This window comes from Lampetra fluviatilis, chromosome 33 (assembly GCF_964198595.1).
Source record: "Lampetra fluviatilis chromosome 33, kcLamFluv1.1, whole genome shotgun sequence".
In the NCBI taxonomy this organism is placed as follows: domain Eukaryota; kingdom Metazoa; phylum Chordata; class Hyperoartia; order Petromyzontiformes; family Petromyzontidae; genus Lampetra; species Lampetra fluviatilis.
In genome coordinates this window covers 2,141,324-2,157,590 of record NC_136307.1, presented here as the reverse complement: position 1 = coordinate 2,157,590, position 16,267 = coordinate 2,141,324, and the positions used below count along the sequence as shown (strand labels likewise).

At 42.2% G+C, this 16,267-nt stretch overlaps 1 protein-coding gene across 1 annotated transcript in view; it reads left to right on the top strand.

Moving 5' to 3' along the window:
• The window catches only part of LOC144943931 (fibulin-5-like), a 610,861-nt gene that overhangs the window by 294,912 nt on the left and 299,682 nt on the right, over positions 1-16,267 (top strand). The window lies entirely within an intron of this gene.

The following is a 16,267-nucleotide window of genomic DNA, read 5'->3' as shown; positions in this document are numbered from 1 at the left end:
GGAAACAAATAAAGTGTCCTTTAAAAAAAAAATGCTTTATCAGATCCAGATACCCCTACACCAGGGGTCGATCGTATACCTTTCAAAGAAGATAAATATTTCGTTGTGTAGTTTGTCTTTGACCCAAATAGGCTTAGAGTCGCACCACACGCGCAGATAGTTTCTTCCACACACACAGCAACAGGTTAAACACGTTGTAGAAGTAGTGGTGCTTTCGCGAACAATATTATCCATCATAGTTTTTGTTTGGGGTTTAGATCGCGTAAATATAAATGTGTCGTTAAACCCGCCGCCACCCGACACAGCCAATTAGTAAGGTTTGTCACGGAAACAAAACGTGCCACACTTCGTTACTAGTTCAGCAGCAGATGACACATCCTGATTTAAATAAACTAAATGTGCGATGGAATAAACTTCGTCTATCCCCCCCCTCTCCATTTAGTTATTCTCTAACAGAGTTTGACTGTTGCACATTTTGTCGTCACCAAGACATTCCACAGTGGCCCGTTCCTTGCCATATTGAATCAATTATCTTTACCTTAAATTACGTTATAAGATTTAAGTGTAGTGTTTTTTTTTTTAAACGGCTGCCCGCAATGGGGAAGCCAAAGCCACCAAGGGGAGAAGCCGGAAACGCATGTTGCCAACCACTGCCCAGTGCAAAATTATATTTATAAAGGGGCCCTAAATAAAATAAAAAAACGCCTACATATTAAAACACAATTTTTTACTTGCATAGTAAAGTTATTGTGTTTTTTCATTTGCTATACAACCCAGATAATACGACAAATCGTTAACATTAAACACCCAGACGTTCATAAAAGTTGAAGGCGGTATAGTACTTTAGTAATAGAGCAAGTGCAGAATCGCTGAACCGAAATTGATAGCTTGAAAACATTTAGCTCGGGGACCTTGAAAGTGCGGGGCCCGTAGAATATGTAGATACTTTTGCTACTAAGGATCACCGCCACTGCCGGATGATCCAAGTAGCCAAGGAGCAGTACTTGCCGTGAACATGATGCGGAAACCCAGAGGTGTGGACTCGAGTCATGTGACTTGGACTCGAGTCAGACTCGAGTCATGAATTTGATGACTTGCGACTCGACTTGGACTTGCATAACAATGACTTTGTCCCACCTCTGAGATGTGGACTCGAGTCATGTGACTTGGACTCGAGTCAGACTCGAGTCATGAATTTGATGACTTGCGACTCGACTTGGACTTGCATAACAATTACTTTGTCCCACCTCTGAGGTGTGGACTCGAGTCATGTGACTTGGACTCGAGTCAGACTCGAGTCATGAATTTGATGACTTGCGACTCGACTTGGACTTGCATAACAATGACTTTGTCCCACCTCTGAGATGTGGACTCGAGTCATGTGACTTGGACTCGAGTCAGACTCGAGTCATGAATTTGATGACTTGCGACTCGACTTGGACTTGCATAACAATGACTTTGTCCCACCTCTGAGATGTGGACTCGAGTCATGTGACTTGGACTCGAGTCAGACTCGAGTCATGAATTTGATGACTTGCGACTCGACTTGGACTTGCATAACAATGACTTTGTCCCACCTCTGAGATGTGGACTCGAGTCATGTGACTTGGACTCGAGTCAGACTCGAGTCATGAATTTGATGACTTGCGACTCGACTTGGACTTGCATAACAATGACTTTGTCCCACCTCTTAGATGTGGACTCGAGTCATGTGACTTGGACTCGAGTCAGACTCGAGTCATGAATTTGATGACTTGCGACTCGACTTGGACTTGCATAACAATGACTTTGTCCCACCTCTGAGATGTGGACTCGAGTCATGTGACTTGGACTCGAGTCAGACTCGAGTCATGAATTTGATGACTTGCGACTCGACTTGGACTTGCATAACAATGACTTTGTCCCACCTCTGAGATGTGGACTCGAGTCATGTGACTTGGACTCGAGTCAGACTCGAGTCATGAATTTGATGACTTGCGACTCGACTTGGACTTGCATAACAATGACTTTGTCCCACCTCTGAGATGTGTCATGTGACTTGGACTCGAGTCAGACTCGAGTCATGAATTTGATGACTTGCGACTCGACTTGGACTTGCATAACAATGACTTTGTCCCACCTCTGCGGAAACCAATATCCATCGAAGACTGTATTAATACAATGCTCCCAAGAGGGCAGTGCAGGGACATTCATTGTTGTACTGGTCTTATATGCTCCCACGTAAATTATCTCTGGATTTATTTCAACCCGTACTAACCTGGGTGGTGAAGTATGGTCAAACAAACCCCCGCAGTGGGAACACAACACTTTCTTTGAGAAATATTTCAATTGTATTTGCACGTGTGAATGGCTAATGTTTACCCGGTGGGTGTGTGACCAGATGTTTGTCTTTTGACACCGGACACAAATGTGGGGTGCGTCTTGCTTTCCAGTACTGTGTAGGAAATCTAATGATTTATTATAATCTGTTGGCGAATTGACGGTAACGTTATGGAACCCTAAAAACAGTGGAGCGTGGTGGACGGATGGATTTGAGTAAAGGGACCCGGGTGGCATCATCTGTGAGCGTGCCCCATAGATGCACGTATGTTTTGTTTTAAAGTGATGTGCTTACCTTTCCTATAACTCTGCACTCCTATCGTGCTTTTGTATTTGGAGCCGTGCATAAATGACGTCATGCACCTGGGGGGGGGGGTCAGACATTTGTAACGATTTGACGAGGGGGGGGGGGGAGAAATGTGACGTCACATCAAAGTGCGCAACTTTAAATAAATATAGACACGTTCTACTTAATTAAATCGACTTTTTAATAAATGTTTTCTCCTACAACATCAGAGTGCAGCGCCGCATTAAATACGCACAATGACAATAGTTTAAAGCGATTTGAAGCATGTTTTATTTTTGGGGGGGGGGGGGGCAGAGTTTTGTGACGTCATATTTGAGGAGGGGGGGTCTGACTTTTTGTGACGCCGTGTAACGAGGAGGGGGGGGGGGTCAAAAATCGTACAAAATCGCGTGACGTCACTTATGGACGGCCCCTTATTTGTTGTTGTAACGTTCCGAGCGTACCCCCCTTTACCGGACATCTGTGCAACAACAACAAAAACAGCTTATAAAGCTCTTCGGAATTCCTCCTCCTCCTCCTCCAGTGCATTATAGAAATTCTGATGCACAGCAGAGGTAATAAACGGAGATTCCGACGTTCTGCTTCTGCGCTGCTGTTAGACGGGCACGGGGGATGCTGCGCACGCGCGCGGTCACCCGGTGCCACGTGCGTGCGCGCGCCCCACAATGGCCACGTCAGTGCCACGCGCACGTGACCCATCTACGTCACGCAACTGCCCCATCCCCATCGACGATTCCCCATTCCTGAACAGATCTTTTAAAACAAAATTCTTATGAAGGTATTGTATAGTGACCGTAGCGACCTCTGGTGGCCAACATTATAGTAGGCTGTCAAGTTTTCAAGTTCAAGTTCATTTATTAGGTATAGCCCTGTGAGCCATTCGGCTCTTGAATCGGGTGCAACCGCAACAAACAAAAAAACTAAAACATGAACAAAAAAACATCTTAAAGTGAATATGTGACTACGTGCAAACAGAAAATCCAAGAAAAGATAACAAAATATTGCAGAAAAAAAACCGTACACCAACGCTGTGTGCAAAAATCCCAGTGGGATTTTCCCAGTAGGTTTTTTTGTGGGTTAAATGTCGTTAAACTCGCCATCACCCGACACAGCCAATTAGTAAAGGGTTGTCACGTTAACAGAACGTGCCAATTCGTTACTAGTACAGCACACCGGTGTGTTGGAGGGCAAAGCTACAACATTTACAATCTGTCTTCTTGGTTCTTTGGGTAAAGTCACGTAGAAGGGAAGTAATAAAATAATAAAAATAAAACATAATAAAATAAAATAATTCTCACGACGTTTCGGCTACAACGCAAGCAGCCGTCTTCAGGTGAAGAATGAGACACTACCAAGCTAGGAGCTTATATATAAGCTGGGTTGGAGGTGGAAGAGCGCCTTAACAAAAAGAATGTGCATATGAAGGGGAATTTAGCATATTCATGGGAAATGCGTAGGAGGTGGGCGGGGGGGTTTCAAAGTCATATTATGCCCAGGCATTATGCAGGATCAGCAGCACCAAGGGGGGCGGGGGTGCAGGGAGTAGCATTAACAAAGGAAAGGAATGTTAATAGTATGTAGCTGCAGTTACTAAACAACCACGTAGAAAACTAAAGTATAAACTACATAAAAAACTAATCGAAATTTACAATCTGAGTACGACGTTTCGTCAGTAATTACAACTAGCATCATCAGGCAACAGCCATATTTGTGGATCCATCCTCCTGTAAGCCAATCTTACTAATTCGCTGTGTCGGGTGGTGGCGGGTTTAACGACACATTTATATATTTATGCGATCTAACCCCAAAATAACTATTATGGATTATTACTACTACTACTTAAACTAATTCTTTTGTATATAGCCGATGGAGATGCAGAGCATCGACAATTTCACATTCAGGTGATCAAGCCCAGAGGAAAGTGTCAGCAGCAGCAGCAGCGGAGTGTATCGCTGATGTCTCCTTCATATTTGTGGATCGTGGCATTGCTCCGTTATATGTTGTTACCGTCTGTTCTGGATGACCACAGTGGCACGCTGGAGAGTTGCAGTTTCCATTTGTGCATCAGGTATCCGCATCTGCTGCCATGGTTTGTGCAGATGCGGTTTAGGGTGGACCATGAGCTTTGTGAAAGATTAAACCCAGAGATGTTAAACTACCAAACAACTTTTATTTTAGCAGGTAAGGCCCACTGAGCTATATAGCTCTTGTTCAGAAGCCACATGGCCCAAATGATAGCTCAACGAAGCATGGCTGATGGGGATTTTTTTTTATCAGCCAACTACTCAATACGCACGTTGGTTCTAAATATGGAGGTATAAACTGGAGGACCCAGAGAAAAATCCACACGACCACGGGGAGAGAAAACATGCAACCTAAAAATGTACACGTGTAGAGGAGTAGTGGGATGACGTCATGTCATCTATTCAAGATTTGAAGTTTTCGTGACTGCAAGGATTGATATTGTTTGGTTTTTTCGGTAAAGTCACGTAGGTAAAAAAATTAAATAAATTAAATCACGACGTTTCGGAGACAACACAATCTTCCTGAAGACGGAAGCTTGTGTTGCCTCCGAAAAGGTCGTGATTTTTTTTATTTTTTTACCCACGTGACTTCACCGAAAAAAACAAAGAGTATGTCATGTCATCTGTAGAGGAGTGAGATGACGTGTAATGTGATGACGTCATGTCATCGAAGCGGCATGGTACTTAAGGGGGACCCCCTGGGACGAGGTCGCCGTGGGGAGTGAGAGAGAGGGGGGGACGAGAGCTGAGAGATGTGCGCGTAAAGGACAGAGTTCAGGCGTGTGTAAGCGTCGAGTGTATGAGAGTGTGTAACAGTTGTGAATACACGGCATTGCAGCCCTATGTAAGAATCCTCGTCTCCGTCTAGATCTACAAGTCTCCTGGGTGTCACGTGTTACTACACTGCACGTGTGTCAGGATAGAACCCCCACGTCCTGTATCCATGAATTGAGAATACAAATTCGACATTGTGGTAAATGTAGTGGCCTCTTGTGGCTGCAGAGAATCACGTGGCCATGTTATATTAAACACATTTATCATTAGCCATGATTGTTAATTTTCGATTTAAAGCTTTCGTGACTGCAGGGTTCTTTCGGTAAAGTCACGTAGAAGGGAAATAATAAAATAATAAAATAAAACAAAATAATTCTCACGACGTTTCGGCCACAAAGCAAGCAGCCGTCCTCACGTCGTGAGAATTATTTTATTATGTTTTATTTTTATTATTGTATTATATCCCTTCTACGTGACTTTACCGAAAGAACCAAGAAGATGATTGTTAATGTTTTAAAACGCATGTTGTGCTGAATGTAGCGGCATCTTGTGGCTGCAGGGATCACGTGAATCCCGGTGCAAATAACCCGGCACATTAAATTCCATTCTCAATCCACCAATGGATAAAAGCCTCTCTCCATGCCATGGCGGTCATGGGTGCTTTTTGACCATACTTCACCACGATGGTCAGTACACGTTGGTGATGGGCAGGTGGCATTCAGCATCTGGTTCAGGTAACACTCGCCACTGATGCCACTTAGACGCCACATACAAAAAACACTCACTGCATATACCGTACCCCCTGATAAGGGGTTCTCAAAAACCTGTATTCTGCCAGGAGGGAACAATGATTGCGGTGTAATTAATTACTGATTGCTGTGTAATCAGCAGACTAACGTCATGGGCTTCGAAGAAGTAACAATCTTAAAAATGCAGCAGTCATTACGTTTTTCATTTGTTTATTTTATTGTGCAACAAGTCATTTAAAATCAAAAACAGCTCAATCTCTTAAACACATTAAAATGTAACAGTCGAAATATTCCACATGTAACAAGCACAGCCAAAGCAGTGTTAATGTACAAAATAGTACAGAGCAGGGCATTGTACATTTATAAAATTAACGGTTCAAAACACACACAAAATATACCTTAAGCAATAGATTTTTAAACAACATCATTGCTGTATATATTAGTCCTTATTCCACAAAATATTTTACATTAAATATGACTGGCTCATATCAATACAGTACTTAACAGTAGTTTCACATATAACCAGAGTGAAAACATAAGCAAAATATATCGGTAAACATGACATTTATAAAATTGCAGATCTTGGTTGAAGTTTTCACTTTGCATTGCACATCACACAGTAAGAACCCCAAATATAGTCCACACCAAAGGCCAGGAGCCACCATATGAAAGGAGGTAAGTTAAAATATCATATTGGTATCTGGATTGACACTTGCCGATATAGAAATTGTCCAAAATATGTACGCAATTGTTTTTGGACTGTCGGAAAACACCATGGACACGGGTCTGTTTCACCACTTTAGGCCCAGATGGTGATGGGCTAAAATTATATTTAATTTTATGCAGTGTTTATGTTTACATTATATACAAATTAAGGGGTAAACTGAAAAAAACCCTGATAACTCACAAAAGATCATTGTCCAAGCAGTAGGGCACTGCTGACTGTAGCCAGATTAGGCAGATGAAACAAGTAAATTATTAAGTTCACTGTGAGGCCATCTGTAGGGAGATTACATAGATTGTCATGTATTTCAATAACACCAGCTCGGGGTTGTATTAAAACGCTCATGTTGGATATCAAATTTGACCAGGGCACCTCCCCCAGTTGAATCGTTCATCATCACATGGAAATCCACAAAGACATCTACACACGTAGCCATTTATTGTTACAATAAACGTGACTTATCAATGCGGCTAAAGTCCACAATGAACTCCGCTAGCCACAGGAGATGGGCAGAGTTGTCTCATAATGAACTGAAAGTTTTGCACAGATGGATTCATTATTCTTGCTTTACTAGCGTCTACTCGGCACCTTGCAGCTCAGAAAGTTTTACAAATGTGATAGTCCACCTCTCGACTCCAAAAATGCTGGATCCAATTTGCTGTTGTTAATGGTTCTGTATAAATTTAATATTGGCACACTGCATATATATTTTCGGACATCAAAAGATTGACCCGTCACCTCTGGATACACTGTCTCAGTGGCTACTGCTTTGACCACGAGGCTATCAGGCAGGCAAATGCCTTGTGCATTTGCAAGGAAATATAATAATTCATTCTATTTCCTAGTGGTGATGTTTAAATCAAAAGCTATTGGCTGTCAGGTAACGATATACTCGTGCAATACAGTGGTGGCTCTTGCAAGAAATCATTACGTTAGAGCTATGAGCAACACAATGCAATTATAGAGATTAATAATGCCACATACAAGGCTGCTGAAGTTGCACGACTGTGGGCATTTAGTTCACAGAGCAATTCTGGGCCATCGAAGCAAAACCCAATCTGGCTCTCCACATCAAGCAACAATTCAATAAAGTATCGATCACCTAGTATATGAAGGACGAGTATTGACTGTCAAGTAAAATATAGGCTATAAGGACCTACAAATGTAAATTCCTCAACCATTAAGTGTAACGAACTGGGTAGCACGACACATTTCTTTAAAAATACCGACAGTCCATTTGCCATTACAATTACTTTTAAAGCAATTCGTCTCTTGGAAGGGTGCATAGATACTTAGGATAAAGCCGTGTCATTGAAAGATACTCAGATTAAACATTGTGCCAAATCAATTTCGATAGATTGCTTCAAGCAATGACTGTCAAAACTGACTGATTTTGTTGATAAAATCAATAAGACGCTGTGAATACTGATTACTTGGAGTTACAGTTAGTGACTTGTCTCAGAAATTGCACTGCGAACACATTACACTATGGTCACTATCTCGTCCGCATTTCTTTTGACCTTGCGTACAATAAGCTACGGCATTAAAAGAGCCAAGGTTTTAGAATGAGGGGCACTGGAATTGTCTCGATAGGCAACCAGGTAATGTAGTAAAGATCTATTATCTTTTTGATTATTGGTGTAGATAACCATGTGACAGTAGTACTTCCACGCTCATCAATAACATGTTCACATGTTAAGCATAATAGAAAAGGACGGCTCAAATGTCAGTTGTAATGTTGTGTAGGTTTTCACGGTTGTGCCGCAGAGCTCTCCAATTCGCTGCGTTTTTGGTACGACGACAAAAGCACACTCAGACAGCTCAATTGTCAGATGGTCAAACATACTGCAGTTGAGAAATATTGTCAAGGGCACCGCAACATACACAGCATTATTTATTATTAAGCCCACTAAAATGTTCACCCCAAATACAACTAATCCCACATGCGCATGCATTCATCCTTTGGCTGACGATCAGCAAATGAACCTGATGGCACGCTTGAAAAATGCAGAATTGGTGTAATACAATGACTGGGTGGGGTGTGACCAAAGATATCTCGGCGCTAATAATAAGCTCAGTGCACCCGCATGGAAATGTGAACATTGTGTACTAAATGAGACCGGTAGATAGCAGCAGTGCTTCAGACTGGTGCTCTAGCGTAAGCATGCAGTGTACCACTGTGCACAAAGTTGAACTATAATTACCCTTTAGTCACGCGGAATTTCCCCACAATACCCTGCACGCCCAATAGAGGGCGTGCAAGTGTACGTGTTTATCCACCAGACTTGACATGTTATGAGTGACATTTTTAAATATTTGTTATTTTACCGGGTAAGGCCTACTGAGATATACAGTTCTTTTTCAGCAGCGACCTGGCTCTGCGAAGTGGTTTATCTTGTGGAAATGTATAGCAGTCAAATTCTCTTAAATGCGTATTGCTAAATGTGGGAGGGAAAAACCGGAGGACCCGGAGAAAAATCCAAGCAGCCACGGGGAGAACACGCAAACTCCAAATATACAGGTGTCAGGGTCGGGATCGAATGCACGACCTCTTGCATACCAGGCGAGGTAGTTAACATTTCGCTACCATGGCGCCCCATAACGTGTTGTTGCAGTAACACAGTGGTATGTTTGTTGAACTTCTTTCACACCGTACGTAGCCGACTGTGCTAATAGGTGTGACAAACAACTTGGGATAAAGCCGTGACATTGAAAGATACTCAAATTAAATGAGAAACGACTGCACAATATAATGAAAGTAACAGTCAGTTAATTTCTGGCTTCTCAATTTCATTATATTTTCACTCTGTAGTGCCTCAATCGTGATCACGTCAGATCTTAGAAGCAGGGTTTGAACCTGGTTAGTAGTTGAATGGATGACACACAGGGCATGTTGTAGACATAGGAGTGCAAAGTGGACAGAATGTTCCGGCAGTATTGCGAGTTTCTCTCTCGTGCAAGTGAATCTTTCTCCTGGTACAATGATTTCCTCCCATATGCCAAACGCTCATTAATGCGGCTCGAAGTCAAACAATAAACAACGATGATAATGAAGTGTTAAGTCACTCATTAAACACTGAAATGTCAATTAATGTAACTGGTCAAATATGCCAGTGCAGGACCCTCCTGAAAAAAGATTGGAGACTCAGTGAGCTTTTTTCTGGAAACATAAATGGTAAATATTTGGCATTTTTTAATTGTATGTGAAACAGCCTAAAATGTTGTTAAAACAGCCTTAAATCCTTTCCATCTGATGATAAACCTTAGCAGCAAGCGAGCTCCTCCCATAGTAATGGGGATATTTAGCTTGCTCCGGCTACAGCTGCAATCCAGTTGATGAATGCACTGATCTGTTGACAGCGGCCAAGCAGTGGTTAGTGCAATGCACTCCGATCCCAGGTGACACGAGTTAACTTGCTGGTCATGGCTAACAGCAGTTAAGAGTGATGTCTGAACTGATCCTGAGCACACCCTCCACCAACCAGCATCACAAAGTATAGCCAAACAACCCCCATGATCGAAAGGTTTGGAGGTTATCATCCAGCAGTGGATTAATAAATGGCAGTATATATTATATTGCATTAAAATTGTTTCACAGGCTCGTATGATGGGCTTTTTAGAGACACATCCGTTTTGATATGCGGGCCAGTGTACCACCCACACCATGAACATGGGCTAATGAAACGGCAGCCGGCTCAGGCCAATGGGAAATCTAGCCCTGGCAGATTATGCTCTCTTGGGTCACGCTTGAGCCCAGGTGGAATTATCATCTTGGCAAGCAGAGAAGGCTTTCACTGGACACTGTGCTTTCTGCTGGTCCTCTGAAGAGCTGGCAATCGATCATAGATAATCAAAGTCAGTCTCTAAGTCTTGACGGAAATTGACATTCACACTTTTGTTCCAAGGATTCCTGCAGTTACCCGCCATTCAATACACTAATTGTTTAAATGTGCAAAGAAAAAAACTGCTTGCACAATCTGCCGAAATTTCCTGGCAAACATTATTATATTAGTGCCTTTCATAAACATCCAAGGGACACATTCTTTGGGTCTTTCGGTAAAGCCACGTAGATAGAAAAAATTATCAAAATATTAGCAATATCACGACGTTTCGATCGCAACACAAGTGATCTTCTTCAGGTTAAAAAAGAGGGGGAAATCTGCCGAGGCAGGCTGTTTATAAGTGTTGGTGGCAGCAACAGCCTGGGAATGACTGCATCGTGCCACGTGATGTAACGTTTACTTTAACGGTGGTGCAATGCCGTTCACCATGCCAGGCATATGTGTGCCAGTCACAACCAAGACTGTAGTCCAAATGTGTGCATTACAACTAAAGCAATAGCAAATAACACATAATTGAGTAATTATGGTCTAGTGTCCACTTAAAATGAATATTGACCCTCACCAGGGTAAAGGACATTCCATAACTGCGCATCATTAAATGGCGATGTGTATCATGTTTGCGAGATTAAAAAGAAAATCTGCACTGCTCGATAAGACTATACGCAGTATGGTGTAGAAAGTGGCTCATCGTTAATGTCACATTGACAATTACGGAGGCTGCATAGCCCATCACAAGCTCTCCTCGCCCGGTGATTGTCCGTACGGCATGCTACATTTAACTGATAAATTATTCAACCATTAGCTGGAGTAGTCTGCTGTGTCACCCAACCACCGCGGCTCATTTTGCTGCCCGACACACATCAGTCGAGGTGCCTCGCATGATACTGTGCGTGTGCGCCGTGACCAGCGGCATCCACATCGAACATTACCAAATAATCTACGAACAAGTAACATTTAAGATTGACATCGTCTATAAAGACCTGTTTAAGTGTTTAGATTTGACAGTTTTTCTAACAGAGGTTTGTACGTTCAATTATTTTAAGGGTTATAAAAAGCCCACCTGTCTCTTTCCCTTTATAAAGCATATATGCCGACTGCTCTTGAAATACCCTTGAGATTAGGTTGTATCTAAATGATATAAAAGACCAACGCGTATCGTGTATTTGATGTAAATTACCAGACGGGCGAGTAAGTTCGAGCACAAAGTCTGTGCCAACAAGCCTTTGAGGACGCAGTAAATATGTGCATATAGAGACACAATTTCAGGAGTATATAACAGCACAAAGTCAAAGGGCCAGATTCTGTTATTGACAAATGTAAATTTCAGTCAGTTTATGTCAAAATGTTCCGAGGTCTCTGTATCAATAGCTGGGCAAATCGATGAAGTGTTGCAGACAATTTGTTAAGGTGGGAATCTGGCCCAAAGTCTTTCCATGCTCAAGTGTGCGATGGGCGGCAGTGCTCATTGCTGTTGACGGTTTGCAGCCAGCGATGGATATTTCAACGACCCGAAAGTCGATCAGTTCATCCATGGGCTAACAATTTCTGACTTACTACCAACTCGCATTATCAAGGTGCTATTCATTTTCATGACCTCACAGGGATTGTGAGGCTGTCGCTCATGATCGGGATTTAAAGTCGTGTCGTGATTAAAAGCTTGTCGCTCTCAGTGCCAAGTTTTAATTCTACAAATGTGCACTATTTATATCAAAATTTAAGTCACGGCCAAACATTAAAAAGCCGGTATTTGAGACAAGTCAACATGTACGTCACTGCTTCTGGATAGTGTAAGTCTACACAAATTGCCTCCATACAAAGTGGTGAATGTAGTTTTCAGAATCACAGTCAACAAACCTGAATAGCTCACAACAGAGTGAATATGTAAACGATTTAACAAGAGCCGCATGAAAACATCACCTCTACAACTGATCATTTTAATGATGTTGCTTGGATTGTTCCACAGTGATAGAGAGGCTTTGGGATGCATGGAGGGGTCTAAAGGCATGCCGGGAGAGAGTCTTGAAGTCAGGCTGAGGACAAGGCAGTCATACGCAGACAGCCAGGGGGGCCACACATTGGCATGGGGAGACATACGCAGGCTACCTAAGACGCTCTTAGGCAAGTGAAGGCGTGGGGAGAGAAGCGGGCACACAAAGACATATAAGCCGGGACAAAGGGGAGACACCGTGAAATGCTTAATTCCAATGTACACTCACCCACTGCCACATTGCTGATACAACACGGACAATGCTGTTGAACCCAGCACAATTTAAAAAATAAGTGCAAACGTGCACCAGAGAGTAAGTTGTATTTAAGTGCAATCACAGAGGAGTACAATTAGTTCACCACTTTTTGTTCTGGCCACGAAGAACGCACAGGGTCTGCAGAGCGGTGCACACGAGCAAAACACGCGTAGCAGCAATAACCGGCATCAGCTGTGCGTGCGCAGTGAAGCGGTGGCGTTGCGGTTAACACACACCGCTACCAGTCACAGTGACCAAGGTTTACTGCGGACCATATGTCCAACATTGGTGGCAGTTGGTAGATGAATTTAGCCTGTGGCCTCTCTTTGGTTGAATTAGCTTGCAACCAGGTACCTGCCGCGTGGGTACGGTCAACTCCAGTGCTGGGGGAAATATTGGCGTTGGTCAAACCTAAACTAAACTATTTCTTTATTTAACCAGGTAAGGCCCACCGAGCTATGTAGCTGGCCACAAATCACAGCTCAACGAAGTGGATTATCATGTGGAAACTTATAGCAAACTTAAAAATGTATGTTTCTAAATGTGGGGAGGAAAAAAACTGGAGGAACCGGAGAAAAATCTAAGTGAAAACGGAGAGAGATACGCAAACTCAAAATATACAGGCATCTGGGTCGGGATCGAATCCACGACCTTTTGCATACCAGGCAAGGTAGTTGACATCTCGTCACCGTGGTACCGAGTTGTGCATTATGTTATCCGTAACAGGCGCTTCTTAATGGCACTTGCCCTGGCAGTGTAAACAGGAGATAGTTTCTACTTGTGCAATGCATATCATCCTATTGCCACTTTCACACAATCTGTTTGAATAACAAGAATAAAAAAATACCCCTTGTAATTGTAAAATGTATTTACAGATGAATTTACAGAGTGTTTACAATTGCAAATGGCTGTCCGTAGTGCACAGGAAAGCTGGTTTGCTCTACAGCGGTTGTGCTATGAAGATTCAGTCAATGTGCATCAGTGCATGTTATTTAGTCTGTGTGCAGAGGCAAGTTTAAACAAGCGGGTTTGTTATAGTGGTTTTAAGGCATTGCATGTGTGTATCCAGGCTCTTTAAGATACACACACGAACTCAATGGAATAACACTGGTCAACAAAAAAAACATTTTTTTCTGGCCTGGACTTTTGCAGCTGTTTTAGACTAATTTCAGGGTGCCGATTCCAAATCTGATCTCAGATTTGCTCTATCACATCTCATTTTTATGCTATCGGCATACCCCATTTTCATTGATTTTACCCGAAATTAACTCTGTCACTTATGATTGCAAGTTGTTGCGAGTCAGTGACTGCTTTAGTGTTAAAATATGGTGCTGTATTTTTAGGATAGTGTGTTTATAATATCATTTTATGTAGATATCCACATTTAATATTTTTCTTCTGCAGTTTTTATTGAAAATGCAATATTTGATATCTCAAAAACCTGATGTGATAGACAAAAACTGATGCCAGATTTGGAATCAGCACTCCAAAATTACCTTAAAACCGTTGGAATACCTTATGCCAGAAAAAGTGTGTTGACCAGTGTAATTGCTGATTTAGCAGTCGATGGTGTACCCACCGTCTGTAACATCTCTCCATAGCATGGACGTTCTGATCTAAGCGTAAGCATAAAACTACATAACATCACCTCCACGATAGCACGCTACACTTATTCAAAACATGTTTTACCATTCAAGCTTTCCATTTTCATGCTCACGGGCACCCTCTGGGATGGACCGAGCATGACTTCACAATCGCTCGTCGTTCTGGAATTCCAGTGGCTTTATAGCAGTGGCATGCTGAGTTTAATAGTGCCATTTATTTATCGAGAAATCCCCGTTAAGTGCCATGCATCAAGATTACCACATAAGAGGCGACATTTTTTTTCCATCGTTGGCAGGCTCAGTTCATTGGCTCCTAAACCGATCATACTGGATTAAGTAATTAAAGTTAATCGATTAATATAAGTGGCTCTTAGCCAAAAGGGTCTTATCCACTTGGCCAAAGTGTGTTGTGTACTTTGACCTCCCATTCGATGATTCTTAAAAGAGGTATAACTATCTGCTTCTGTAAATTACATAATTGTTATGAAAGTAAATAAATAAATTGCTTGAATGGGTACCTAAAATAAAATAGCGTTTCATCCAAAAACCTCCAGGTATTGCTGATAGTTGCTGCCCAGAAGCATTTGTTTAAATAGGAAAACCAATGATGGGCTTTGACTTCACCGAGGCTCATTGGTAACAGCGTGGGCTATAAAACTAATGCCATTGAGCCCCCCTGGATGTTATCGCCATCTGTGAGCAATGTTTTTTAATTCTACCATGGGATAAAATAGATCCAATCCATGATGACACCTTAAAAACATTACAATCACTTCCCTGTTGACTACATGTGAGACACAACATGGTTGACAATTCATCCACAACATCAAGGCTTATAAAGCTATGTTAAGCCTGATTGACATATACAGTTTGCATCTGTCAACAAAAACCCCCCCTTAAAACTGAATGTATATACAGGATAAACATAATAACCCCTCGGGCAGAGAATGGACATTTCATTTAAAGTTTAGTGTATTAGTTACAAGGCAGTTTAGTAATGAACATAGTTGCAAACTATATTCAGCCTAGCAGCTTCGAAGCCACTGCCAACAGAGTCGTTGGCACGAAGAGCAGCGAGGTAAAATCGCTGCGGTGCACATTTGACCCTTGTTAGGGACGTTGCAACACAGCAGTGTACAAGTTTGCCTTCCTGAAACTTGGGGCTTCTCCGTCGCAATGGCCCATTCTAAGCCCCGAAACCTCATGCTTAAAAAGTGTAAACACCATCTTATTTCACTTGAGCCTATTTCATAAATAACTAACATACAAGTGAAACAAAAATCATGCATATTTTAAGAGAAAGTAGGCTAAAACTACGGACTTAACCTTATACGCATGACCCAGACGTGGCAGGGAGGCTCAGAAGTCTAATGTCCATGTTACACTGGTCGTGCCAAACTCGACACTAAGGAGATCTTAAACCTGGTCGCCACGTAACCATTTTTACAAACCTACAACAGAGTGATGATGATTATTTCAATTGGTCTCTGAAGTCACTCCCTGAATGAGCTAAGAGCGTTTTGTTTCAAAGCGTACTATTGTTTCACATGATACCAGCACAACAAAAGCATAGTAAAGCATAGCCTGGTGAATAGACCAATCAGTGATGACAATGACATCCTTGTTTGATTGATGTCTCGCACCTAGCAATTCAATCAGTCCACTGGGAAATTACCCAACG